Raw genomic sequence first — 14,034 nt, 5'->3', positions numbered from 1 at the left:
AATCTGCACGGACCCGGGTCCCACCAATGAGTTCGTACCACACCAATCTTAGTTGATTATTTATTTACTAGAAAGCTAAAATTATGATAAAAGATACACATACACAAAAACACTGTCTAGGCTATTGATTAGAACTTAGTATAACGGGCCAATACACTATGGCGCGTGTTACCCAAAATGGGGATTTAAAAGAGAGAGAAAAAGAGAAAGTACACGAGAGAAATATACATTTGGGTGCATTTGTCAGCTATGCTTATTTTAACCCTAGCCTTGCCCCGAACTGCCGCTCTTATGGGTCAGAATATAATGATGTAATTACATGTGGGAGGTCTCAGATGGGAGCTCCGCGTGGGTCGTTTAGGCTTCTCAATGACGCACTTCTCCGGCGCAACTCTCTGGTTGTCCTCACGATGTCAGTGTCCTATTGGTCTGATTCCTCGCCCTTGCTCTGGGAGGGGTCTTCTGAGGACAGACAGCTCTGTAGCTCAGGGCTCACAGCGTAGGAATGAAACAGTGTAGATACCACGATTTGATGGAGAGTGGAGGTTAGGTGGTCCGGCTTGAATTCACCCGCTTAGACACAGCTACTCATCAGTAGCATGGGTAGAAAAAGATTTCACCTTGGGTTGAATTTTGGGTTCGTTGAATTTTTAGACCTTGGCTGCAACTCGGGTCACTTAGTCTGATATGTTACTTCTTAACTCACATGTATTATACCCTCGGGTCAGAAGTGGGCGTAACCGCCTTTAGGGCAATTCTCTGGGCGTACCAAGTTAAGAGGCAAGGTCTAGATTTGACTCAAATCCAATTTTAGACAACTTCACATTTCATCTTTACCAAAACATTCTCTTTGATTTGGACATTTTCCACACAACATACAATGTATAAACATCAAGTATATACTAGGAAAACTCTTAAAGTTACAATGTTTTCGTAATAACGTCATCTATTAACCTTTAATAACAAAACAAAAATGATATGAATTTCAATATTCCATCTATCGTCATGATCACCATTGTGGCTGACGGAAACCATTGTTCCAAAGTCCGTTTATTGCATGTTTAATGTTCTGAGGCTGGTTCTCCACAGTGAGAGGACAAAGGATTTGTCTGTGGCCTAAGATTTACCATGGGCGTGAGGGGTCATAAAACCCCCACAATCTTCATACCCCTAGATCTCTCCTCCTCTGTTGGGGGTGAGAGATAATCTGTAGGGTTGTGGTCTCCTGTAACCTGACCTGATCAGGACAGTCATGACACCATGGTAAGCCACCAAAAGTGTTGTTGCACAAAGGCCAGGGTCGGCTGGGAGCCCGTGTGGCAGGCCAGCCTGGAGGAGGTCTGGTGGTGGTCTGATTGAAACATGTAGGTATTACAGACTCTGTCAGGGAGAGGTTGAAAATGTCAGTGAAGATACTCAACAGTTGGTCCACGCATTCTTTGAGTACACGTCCTGGTAATCCGTCTGGCCCAGCGGCTTTGTGAATGTTGACCTGTTTAAAGATTTTGTTCACATCGGCTACCGAGAGCGTTATCACACAGTCATCCAGAACAGCTGGTGCTCTCGTGCATGCTTCAGTGTTGCTTGCCTCGAAGCGAGCATAAAAGCATTTAGCTCGTGTCTGGGTTTCCCTTTGTAGTCCGTAATAGTTTTCAAGCCCTGCCACATCCGGGATTCTCTGCCTCTAACCCTATTACAGGGGCTGAGTCACTGGCTTACTGGTGCTCTTTCATGCCGTCCCTAGGAGAGGTGCGTCACTTGAGTGGGTTGAGTCACTGACGTGATCTTCCTGTCTGGGTTGGCACCCCCCCTTGGGTTGTGCCGTGGAGGAGATCTTTATGGGCTATACTCGGCCTTGTCTCAGGATGGTAAGTTGGTGGTTGAATATATCCCTCTAGTGGTGTGGGGGCTGTGCTTTGGCAAAGTGGGTGGGGTTATATCCTTCCTGTTTGGCCCTGTCCAGGGGTATCATCAGATGGGGCCACAGTGTCTCCTGACCCCTCCTGTCTCAGCCTCCAGTATTTATGCTGCAGTAGTTTATGTGTCGGGGGGCTAGGGTCAGTTTGTTATATCTGGAGTACTTCTCCTGTCTTATCCGGTGTCCTGTGTGAATTTAAGTATGCTCTCTCTAATTCTCTCTTTCTCTCTTTCTTTCTCTCTCTCGGAGGACCTGAGCCCTAGGACCATGCCCCAGGACTACCTGGCATGATGACTCCTTGCTGTCCCCAGTCCACCTGGCCGGGCTGCTGCTCCAGTTTCAACTGTTCTGCCTGCGGCTATGGAACCCTGACCTGTTCACCGGACGTGCTACCTGTCCCAGACCTGCTGTTTTCAACTCTCTAGAGACCGCAGGAGCGGTAGAGATACTCTTAATGATCGGCTATGAAAAGCAAACTGACATTTACTCCTGAGGTGCTGACTTGCTGCACCCTCGACAACTACTGTGATTATTATTATTTGACCATGCTGGTCATTTATGAACATTTGAACATCTTGGCCATGTTCTGTTATAATCTCCACCCGGCACAGCCAGAAGAGGACTGGCCACCCCTCATAGCCTGGTTCCTCTCTAGGTTTCTTCCTAGGTTTTGGCCTTTCTAGGGAGTTTTTCCTAGCCACCGTGCTTCTACACCTGCATTGCTTGCTGTTTTGGGGTATTAGGCTGGGTTTCTGTACAGCACTTTGAGATATCAGCTGATGTAAGAAGGGCTATATAAATAAATTTGATTTGATGAGCGTCAGAGCCGGTGTAGTACAATTCAATCTTAATCCTGTATTGACGCTTTGCTTGTTTGATGGTTTGTCTGAGGTTATAGCAGGATTTCTTATAAACATCCAGATTAGTCTTTCGCTCCTTGAATGCGGCAGCTCTAGCCTTTAGCTCGATGCGAATGTTGCCTGTAATCCATGGCTTCTAGTTGTGATATGCACGTACAGTCACTGTGGGGACGACGTCCTCATTGATGAAACCGATGACTGAGGTGGTGTATTCCTCAATTTATTTATATTTAACTATGCAAGACAGTTAAGAACAAATTCTTATTTTCAATGACAGCCTAGGAACAGCCTTGTTCAGGGGCAGAATTACAGATTTTTACTTTGTCAGCTCAGGGATTTGATCTAGCAACCTTTCAGTTATTAGTCCAATGCTCTAACCACTAGGCTACTTGCCATTGGATGAATCCCGGAACATATTCCAGTCTGTGTTAGCAAAACAGTCCTGTAGTGTAGCATCCACATCATCTGACCACTTCCGTATTGAGCAAGTCACTGGTACTTCCTGCTTTAGTTTTTGCTTGTAAGAAGGAATCACAAGGATAGAATTATGGTCAGATTTGCCAAATGGAGGGTGAGGGAGAGCTCTGTATGCATCTCTGTGTGTGGAGTAAAGGTGGTCTAGGATTTTTTCCCCCCTGGTTGCACATGTGACATGCTGGTAAAAATCTGGTAAAACTGATTCATGTTTGCCAGCATTAAACTCCCCGGCCACTAGGATTGCTGCTTCTGGGTGAACATTTTCTTCTTTGCTTATGGCCTTATAGAGTTGGTTGAGAGCGGTCTTAGTGCTAGCTTCGTTTTGTGGTGGTAAATAGACGGCTACAAATAATACAGATGAGAACTCTCTTGGTAGATAGTGCGGTCTACAGCTTATAAGGTACTCTACCTCAGGCGAGCATTACCTCAAAACTTATTTAATATTAGACATCGCGCACCAGCTGTTATTGACAAAAAGACACACATTCCCACCATTCGTCTTACCAGAGGTAGCGTCTCTATTCTCCCGGTGCATGGAAAATCCTGCTTGCTCTATATTGTCCGTATCTCCGTTCCGCCACGTCTCAGTGAAACATAAGATGTTACAATTTTTAGTGTCCCGTTGGTAGGATAATCTTAATCGTTCGTTCCATTTTATTGTCCAATGATTGCACGTTAGCGAGAAGAATGGAAGGCAGTGGGAGTTTACTCGCTTGCCTCAGGATTTTCGAAAGGAAAAGAGGCCCCTTTTCCGGCGTCTTTTCTTCACGCAAAAGGCGTGGATCTGGGCCTGTTCCATTGAAAGCAGGATATCCTTCTCGTCAGACTCGTTAAAGGAAAACTGTTTCTTCCAGTCCGGGGTGAGTAATCACTTTTCTGATGTCCAGAAGTTATTTTTGATCATAAGAGATGGTAGCAGCAACATTATGTACACAATAAGTAAAAAAATAAGTTATGGATCCATAACGAAATAAACATCTGCATTTTGAAAGAGTATTTTTACCATCATTTTATCAACGAAAGCATAATGATGTTGATGAAGAAGCCACATTTGCCTCGGGGTCCATCCCAGTTGGTATTCTGTGGAACCATGCATTTATTCGGTGCTGCCCATTGTCCAGCCCCACGGATGGTTGTCGGCATGGTTGCATGCTCTGCAAATACACGTTCACATTGTTAGTACACAATTAGCGATTTTATTACACAGTATGCCTACACATTGATAGGCTATATACATTTATTTTTAGGAAAATGCACTGAAACCAAAATACCTTAAGTGTTGGTGATCCTCTCAGCTCCGGCTCATTTTCAAGTCCTCTGGTGGTTACATTCCTAACCCTGGAATGGGTAGCACCATAGAAAGAAGCTGTAAGCTATGTCTGTAAGCCGGAAAAGGGTCTGCTCGGACCAAAACACACTGCTGTCTGGGTTTGCGTTGCAAATGAGGGCATAAACTGGGTCAAGACGCCAGCAGAGTAAGTAGGCCTGTCACGATCGTCGTAAAGATGAGACCAAGGTGCAGGGTGAGTAGAGTTCCACATAAATTTAATCAACTGAAACTCACCTAACAAAACAACCAAACGAAACGTGAAGCTACATGTGTGCACTCAGGCAACTCAATGTAGACAAGATCCCACAACACAAATGAGGAAAATGGCTACCTAAATATGATCCCCAATCAGAGACAATGATAAACAGCTGTCTCTGATTGGGAACCATATCAGGCCAACATAGACATACAACACCCCTAGACATACAACACCCCTAGACATACAAAAACCCTAGACATACAAAAACTAGCGTACCCACCCTAGTCACACTCTGACCTAACCAACATATATAGAAAAACAGAGATATCTAAGGTCAGGGCGTGACAAGACCTTTATGTTGTAAAATAAAGGTTAAATAAAAATAAATAAATAAAATACCTACAACACTTACGGCAGACCTACAATATATCTACAAATATTTGTTTAATCTCTACTTGTAGGTCTCCTGATTTAAACCCGATCGAACTTGTTTGGCATCAACTGAAAACATTCATCTGTAACTCTGCCAAGCCTAGAGTACAAGCAAAGAAGGCCATCAAGACGTTTTGGCTTGAGAAATTGATGATACAATTCTCCCCCTACCCTCCTTCTTGGCAAGAGTCTATTGTCCTGCTAATAGCTCATAATGGGTGGATGGATGGCTTCTTTTCTATTCCAATGTATTCAAGGAATGTATTAATTACAGACATTTGCCATTCTCAGTCTCAGACTGGAAACGTTGTTTGCAGAGTTCACAATCTCATTTTCAAGTCCTTGTTAAAAAATAACGATATTTTGGAGATGATTTTGTTTTCAAATATTGGAAAGTGAGCGGTTGTAATCTGAATAAAGGGAAAAAGGCCATTCTTGAACATGGGGTGAGACAATAGGCCCTTTTAATTTTGTCTGGCTTGCCATTCTGTTAGGTTCTAATTCTCAGAGTAAAAAACTCAACGGATACTATGAAAGCTTAACCAAGTTTAATTCTTCCCAGAGGGTGCCGTTCCAAATAGAATTGAATATTTTTTGCTCATATAATTTAAACAGGTCGTTCTCCGCCTGACAAATGTTTTTACAGCTTGCAACAGCATAATCAGTGCTCTAACTCCCCCTTGCAGTGGTCTGGAGCAATGAAGCAGTGACGCAGGGTAACATACTAAACCACAAATTACCTCTAAATCCCGCGGCATAATCTCAAAACTTTTAATTGAGGAACCACACAACTGCGCTTGTCCTACTTATCGAATTCCGAGGCGCATATTGAAGATATTGGAAGAACTGTCCACATTTACTTTTCGTCAGCCAACAAGATGAGTAGGCCTAACGAACAGCAAAAGCACTAGCCTATGTCAATCTACTATCCCTCATAGTACAAAAGTAGTACAAAAGACCATTATCATACATGTCATCAATGCACTTAAATAGCGAATGGAGGACGCTTTTCCTGTAGTTCATTTTCATGCCAGCCAGGTAGCCTATGCTCCTGTTGTAAAGATAAGCAATGTGCTTAATATTAGGAAAGTTGAGCAATAAATATAGTAGGCCTAGCCTATAAAAAGCTGATGGGATCCTATTCTTTTTAATAGAGGCCATCAAAACTCAGTATTCTCATGCAATTACGTAGCCTATAGAAATCTTGTGCAACATAAGCTCATGGTCTCTCATGAAGTGTTTGATTAGATTTTTTATTACATTTGCATTGATGTCAGAATGATTAGAGGGACAAATGATTAGATTGCTGAATATCAGGCAGTTAGCAAGTTTGGTAGGATACTAATGACCATCAGCATCATTAGAGCTTGGAGAAGCCTAGTTACCTTCAATAAACATTCATGTGGAATTTGACTGCGGTCATGACTTATAACCGCCGGTGTGGCGTTAATAAGGTCACCATAACAACCCTAACAATACCCCTGTTCAACACAGTCTTTGCTGTTTCTGTACTTGTTCTCTCGAATCGTCTTCTCGCCACAGACTGGCAGGGTGGGTGCCATTGTGCCAGACATATTGTAACGATCGTCTGTTGAAGAAGAGGTGGACCAAAGCGCAGCGTGGTAAGTGTTCATGTTTTCTTTATTAAAACTGAACACTGAGACAAAATAACCAAAAATAGAACAACACGAAACAGTTCTGTCTGGTGAAGACACAAAAACAGAAAACAACTACCCACAAAACACAGGTGGGAAAAGGATACCTAAGTATGGTTCTCAATCAGAGACAACGATAGACAGCTGCCTCTGATTGAGAACCACACCCGGCCAAACACACAGAAATAGAAAACATAGAACACAAAACATAGAATGCCCACCCCAACGCCCTGACCAAACCAAAATAGAGACATTAAAAGGATCTCTAAGGTCAGGGTGTGACACATATTCACGGACACAAACGAGACAAAGGAAAAGTATTTTACAATTTTACATGACAAGACAACAGATGTTTTTTTATGTATTTTTTATTTCACCTTTTTTTAATTAACCAGGTAGGCCAGTTGAGACTAAGTTCTCATTTACAACTGCAATCTGGCCAAGATAAAGCAAAGCAGTGCGACACAAACAACACAGAGTTACACATGGGATAAACAAACGTACAGTCAATAGCACAATAGAAAAATCTATATACAGTATGTGCAAATGTAATAAGATTAGGGAGGTAAGGCAATAAATAGGCCATAGTGGCGAAATTACATTTTAGCAATTAAACACTGGAGTGATAGATGTGCAGAAGATAAATAGAGAGACACTGGGGTGCAAAAGAGCAAAAAAATCAATAACAATATGGCAACGAGGTAGTTGGGTGGGCTATTTACAGATGGGCTGTGTACAGGTGCAATAATCAGTAAGCTGCTCTGACAGTGTAGCGACTGTTGTGGGTTGAAGAAGGAGTCCAAGGTGCAGCGTGATAGGATTTCATGATTTTTAATCAAACTGAACACCGCACAAAATAACTAAGTAGAAAACGAAAGCGAACAGTTCTGTCAGGCAACAAAACAGCTAAACAGAAAATATCTCCCCACAAAACCCAAACGGAAAATCACAACTTATATATGATCCCCAATCAGAGACAACGATAGACAGCTGCCTCTGATTGGGAACCACACATGGCAAAAACAACAAAGAAATAGAAAACATAGAATCTCCCACCCGAGTCACACCCTGACCTAACCAAACATAGAGAATAAATAAGGATCTCTAAGGTCAGGGCGTGACAGTATCCCCGCCCAAAGGTGCGGACTCCGGCCGCAAACCTGAACCTATAGGGGAGGGTCCGGGTGGGCATCTACTCTCGGTGGGTGCTCCGGTGCGGGACGCAGACCCCGCCCCGCTTTAGGCTCCCCCCACTTCGGTGGCGCCTCTGGTGCAGGGTTCGTCGCCGGGACCTCCGGACCGTAGATCATCGCCGGAGGCTCTGGACTGCAGACCGCAGCCGGGGTCTCTGGACTGCAGATCGCCGCTGGAGGCTCGGGACTGCAGATCGTCTCCGGAGGCTCTGGACTGGGAACCCCCACTGGATAATCTGGACTGCAGCTCGTTGTTGAAGAATCTGGACTGCGGATCGTCGCTGGAGGCTCTGGACTGCGGATCGTGGCTGGAGGCTCTGGACTGCGGATCGTCGCTGGAGGCTCCGGACTGCGGACCGTCGCTGGAGGCTCCGGACTGCGGACCGTCGCTAGAGTCTCCGGACTGGGGACCGTCGCTAGAGTCTCCGGACTGGGGACCGTCGCTGCAGACCCCGGACTGGGGACCTTCGCTGCAGGCTCCTTGCCATGGATTGTCACTACAGGCTCCGGGCCATGGATCGTCACTGGAGGCTTCATGCCATGGATTACAACTACAGGCTCCGGGCCATGGAACATCACTGGAGGCTTCGTGCCATGGATCATCACTGGAGGCTCCGGGCCATGGATCATCACTTGAGGCTTCGTGCCATGGATTATCACTAGAGGCTCCGGGCCATGGATTATCAATGGAGGCTTTGTGCCATGGATCATCACTACAGGCTCCGGGCCATGGATCATCACTGGAGGCTTCGTGCCATGGATCATCACTGGAGGCTTCGGACCATGGATCATCACTGGAGGCTTCGTACGTGGAGCCGGAACAGGTCTCACCAGACTGAGGAGATGTACTGGAAGCCTGGTGCCGGGAGCTGCCACAACACGTCCTGGCTGGATACCCACTCCAGCTCGGTGAGTGTGGAGAGCTGGCACGGGACGCACTGGGCTATGAAGGCGCACTGGAGGCATAGTGCGTAGAGCCGGCGCAGGATATGCTGGGCCGTGGAGGCGCACTGGAGGTCTGGAGCGCAGAGCTGGCACAACACGTCCTGGGTGAATCGCCCCTGTAGCACGGCAAGTGCGGGGAGCTGGAACAGGCCGCACTGGGCTGTGCTGGTGAACTGGGGATACCGTGCGCAGGGCTGGCGCAGGACATCCTGGACCGAAGAGACGCACTGGAGGCCAGGAGCGCTGAGCCGGCACAATCCGTCCTGGCTAAATGCCCACTCTAGCACGGCAACTGCGGGGAACTGGAACAGAGCGCACCGGGCTATGAATCCGTACTGGAGACATGGTGCGCATCACCGCATAACACGGTACCCGACCGGTCACACGCTCCCCACGGTAAGCACGGGGAGTTGGCTCAGGTCTAAACCCTGACTCCGCCAATCTCCCTGTGTGCCCCCCTCCCAATTTTTTTCTGGAGCTGCCTCTCGGGCTTCCATGCTAGCCGTGACCCCTTGTATAGTTTCTCCCTCCTTGTTGCCTCCGTCTGCTCCCATGGGAGGAGATCTTTCCCAGCCAGGACATCCTCCCATGTCCATTCCTCCTGACCACGCTGCTTGGTCTTTTTGTGGTGGGGAGTTCTGTAGCGACTCTCGTGGGTTGAAGAAGGAGACCAAGGTGCAGCATGATTTTTAATAAAACTGAACACCGCAACAAAATAACAAAGTAGAAAACGAAAGCGAACAGTTCTGTCAGGCAACAAAACAGCTAAACAGAAAATAACTCCCCACAAAACCCAAACGGAAAATCACAACTTATATATGATCCCCAAACAGAGACAACGATAGACAGCTGCCTCTGATTGGGTACCACACATGGCAAAAATAACAAAGAAATAGAAAACATAGAATCTCCCACCCGAGTCACACCCTGACCTAACCAAACATAGAGAATAAATAAGGATCTCTAAGGTCAGGGCGTGACAGACAGCTGATGCTTAAAGTTAGTGAGGAAGATATAAGTCTCCAGCTTCAGTGATTTTTGCAATTAGTTCCTGTCATTGGCAGCAGAGAACTAGAATGAAAGGCGGCCATAGGAGGAGTTGGCTTTGGGGATGACCAGTGAAATATACCTGCTGGAGCTCGTGCTACGGGTGGGTGCTGCTATGGTGACCAGTGAGCTGAGATAAGGCGGGGCTTTACCTAGCAAAGACTTATAGATGACCTGGAGCCAGTGGGTTTGGCGACAAATATGAATCGAGGGCCAGCCAACGAGAGCATACAGGTCGCAGTGGTGGGTAGTATATGGGGCTTTGGTGACAAAACGGATGGCACTGTGATAGACTACATCCAATTTGGTGAGTAGAGTGTTGGAGGCTATTTTGTAAATGACATCGCCGCAGTCAAGGATTGGTAGGATAGTCAGTTTTACGAGGGTATGTTTGGCAGCATGAGTGAAGGATGCTTTGTGGCGAAATAGGAAGTATTTTCTAGATTTAAATTTGGATTGGAGATTCTTAATGTGAGTCTGAAAGGAGAGTTTACAGTCTAACCAGACACCTAGGTATTTGTAGTTGTCCACATATTCTAAGTCAGAACCGTCCAGAGTAGTGATGTTAGACAGGCGGGCATGTGCGGGCAGCGATCAGTTGAAGAGCATGCATTTAGTTTTACTTGCATTTAAGAGCAGTTGGAGGCCACGGAAGGAGTGTTGTATGGCATTGAAGCACATCTGGAGGTTTGTTAACACAGTGTCCAAAGAAGGGCCAGAAGTATACAGAATGGGGTCATCTACGTAGAGGTGAATCAGAGAATCACCAGCAGCAAGAGCGACATCATTGATGTATACAGAGAAAAGAGTCGGCCCGAGAATTGAACCCTGTGGCACCCCATAGAGACTGCCAGAGGTCCGGACAACAGGCCCTCTGATTTGACACACTGAACTCTATCTGAGAAGTAGTTAGTGAACCAGGCGAGGCAGTCATTTGTTAATAAACGTTAATAAACACAGTCGTTTCCCAATGACTCTATTAGAGTGTGTTTGCTTCAGCTGTGCAGGAGAGAGTGAGTGACAGAGAGAGAGAGAAAGAGAAAGAGAGAGAGATGGAATGAGAGAAAGAGACAGAGAGAGAGAGCAATAAAGAGACAGAGGACTGGAGAGAGAGGGATGGAGAGAGAAGCAGAGACACTGAGAGACATTGAGAGATGAAGGTCCTTTGTAGTTTGTACAAGGAAGGCTGTCCTGTAATCCGCCGGTGTCCTCTCCTCCTCTCCTCTCCAGTCTGCTGCCTGAAGATGCAGATCAAGTCATGGTAATGATCTTCTGATTGAGTATTCATCTATTATTACGCCGTTGTTTTCTTTTTAATTATGCAAATTATGACTAATTACCTTGACAATAATGGAGGCCGCCAGTTGTTATGAGCTGTGGAATGGTACAATTAGCGTCCAGTTTTTCTAATGGTGCCATGTATAAATAATATTTATTAGTCTGTATGAATGTATATTTTGTATAGTTATTGTGGGAGCAGCCATTACTTTCGTCCTCCTCACTGAAGCTTACAGGAAGTAGGAAGTCCATGTGATTAATGTCTGGGAGGAAGAGGATGGACAGAAACTCTTCATCAACGAGATTACCTCCATTTACATTCTACATTATCAACAACGTGAGTAATACGCAACGCATGGGCAAATAATGAATGTCTTCTGGGCTCTTTCATCCTGAAGTAAAAGCAGCAACTCTGGCTTATTCTCTTGGGATCTCTAAAAGTTTACAAAAGGCCGGCATAAGTCAACAACTTTTTGGCTTTCCTAAAATATAATTTTGTGTTGAAATGTTCTTGCAGTAGCCACCTGCGACCCATTATGTATCCGTCAGTGGGTAGTTAGGCAATATTAGGCATATTTTGCCTCAGGGCATAGAGTTTGTACATTTCTTGTTCTTGTAAAGCAGAGATTTTAAAAAGCACCTACCCCTCACAAGAGCTGCTGGAGGATTTTCCACAGATGCCAATACCCCCACATCTAATCTTGTCTCATCCATGTCTCTCTGAATACAACTTTAGTATTTTGTTTTGATGGGACTCTGTTGTACTCATATGACCTTTGTTGCAATTCAATTTCATCATCATCTGCACTAGCTGTTTTGTTTTCACTTTATTTGTTTGTGTCAGCAGTAAATGTCCATTGAAAGGGCCCATGTCAAAGCCAAATTCATTTTTCAATGGGTCCTGTCGCTCACAATGTTTCTCAAGAAATAGGAAGAAAGCATCTCTTTCTCTTTTCCATTCTTTCTTGTACTGTTACAGACCTTCTCCCAGGGTAACCCTTTTGTGTGTCGCTCTATATAGCGTAGCCCTTTTCTGCAGTCAATGACAAAAAGTGCCTTCTTTGGCCTCATGGATGGAATGTTATTTTTCATAATTAATAAAGATATTTTTTTTATATGACTAAAATCCGGTGTTTCTATGTCAAACTGTTTTGTTATATTTCACTCTTCTGTGAAGTATATAAAGGGCAATATTGGGATGCAATCTCAAAATTGAATACATTTCAACTCTATATCTGACATAGTACAGGTGTCTTTTTTTGTAAGCCCATAACCATGTGTGTGAGGTGGTGTATACTTTTCCTTCAAAGTAGATTTGTTTAAGACTACCAAGAATCACTCTGTGTGACCCTGATTTAGCCCACTGCAGTAAAAGGTTAGTAAGTACACCAGAGGGAAGAGCGAGAAAAAGGAGGGGGGTAATGGTAGATTTCACACCACAAAAGCTTTATGGTCCCTTCCCTTTTGACAAGCACTAGAAGTGCTTAGGCCTGTACTGGGGACTAAATGCGTCATTTAACAGACAAAGGGATGAGAGAGAAGAGAGAAGATACAACATGTGGGCAATAACACATTATTTTCTCTTTCATTAGACCCTCACAGCAGTGTGTTCTGTGGTCTGACAATACAGACATGATAAAGGTGAATAACCATGACCCTTGATCCACCTTTGATCCTCTTGGTAACTTCGGGATCTGTTCGCTGTTGCTGCCGATTTAGTGATGGATAGGCTGTTGTTTTTATATACAGGACACAACACACATCACGAAGAACATTTCTTTCATTCCACAATACTTTAGTACAAGGATGGGCAATCTTACATACCTGTGAGAGCCAGTATGTGTGCACCACGGCATGGATCTTCATCAGACCTCCTGTCCTGTTTGTGTCAGAATGATGAGCAGATCTGTGTGTCAGTTTGTAGCGCACCACATGTTGGCTTTCTGCACTCCAGTGCTCTGTGCTCTCCCCACCTCACTGTGGTCCTCTGTTCGTAAACTGTTTGACAGAGCCCTACTAATGCTAGCTAGCTAAATGGAGGATCCGACACTCATGCACGCACGCACACGCGTACGCACACACACACACACACACACACACACACACACACACACACACACACACACACACACACACACACACACACACACACACACACACACACACACACACACACACACACACACACACACACACACACACACACACACACACACACAATTTCCAACAGTGCCCAGGTCTGCAGAGTGGCAGAGTTTTTTCAAGCAGACTATTCCACAGCAGTCCCGATAACAAGACCATGCCATGTAACAAAGTAAACAAAAACCACGAAAAAAAAAATCTATCTTTAATGTCTTTGCTCAGCATGCAAGCATATGCACACACAAACAAAAACACACAGAAATGCACAAACATTTCATAGCTGTTTCGAGATGTTCACATGTTTGCAGGCTGTGATCACTGGAGCTGCAACTTATGCATATTTATGTGTGTGAGTTTGATGCATTTTCCATTGTTTGTTTGTGAAATTGGTAAATTGGCCAACCTTTAGGTATGCTGCGTGTTTCCCAGACTGTAAAACCAAGAAGAAAGGGTGACATTTCGCCCTATAATCTATCTGAACACACCAGTATGGTTGATTGACAGAGCTTGTAAGGGCCTCCTATTTTTCCAATCAGTAAAGTAATCATGGAGGAAGCC

Source organism: Salvelinus namaycush, chromosome 10 (genome assembly GCF_016432855.1).
Source record: "Salvelinus namaycush isolate Seneca chromosome 10, SaNama_1.0, whole genome shotgun sequence".
Taxonomy (NCBI): domain Eukaryota; kingdom Metazoa; phylum Chordata; class Actinopteri; order Salmoniformes; family Salmonidae; genus Salvelinus; species Salvelinus namaycush.
Note: the sequence above shows the minus strand (reverse complement) of the source record.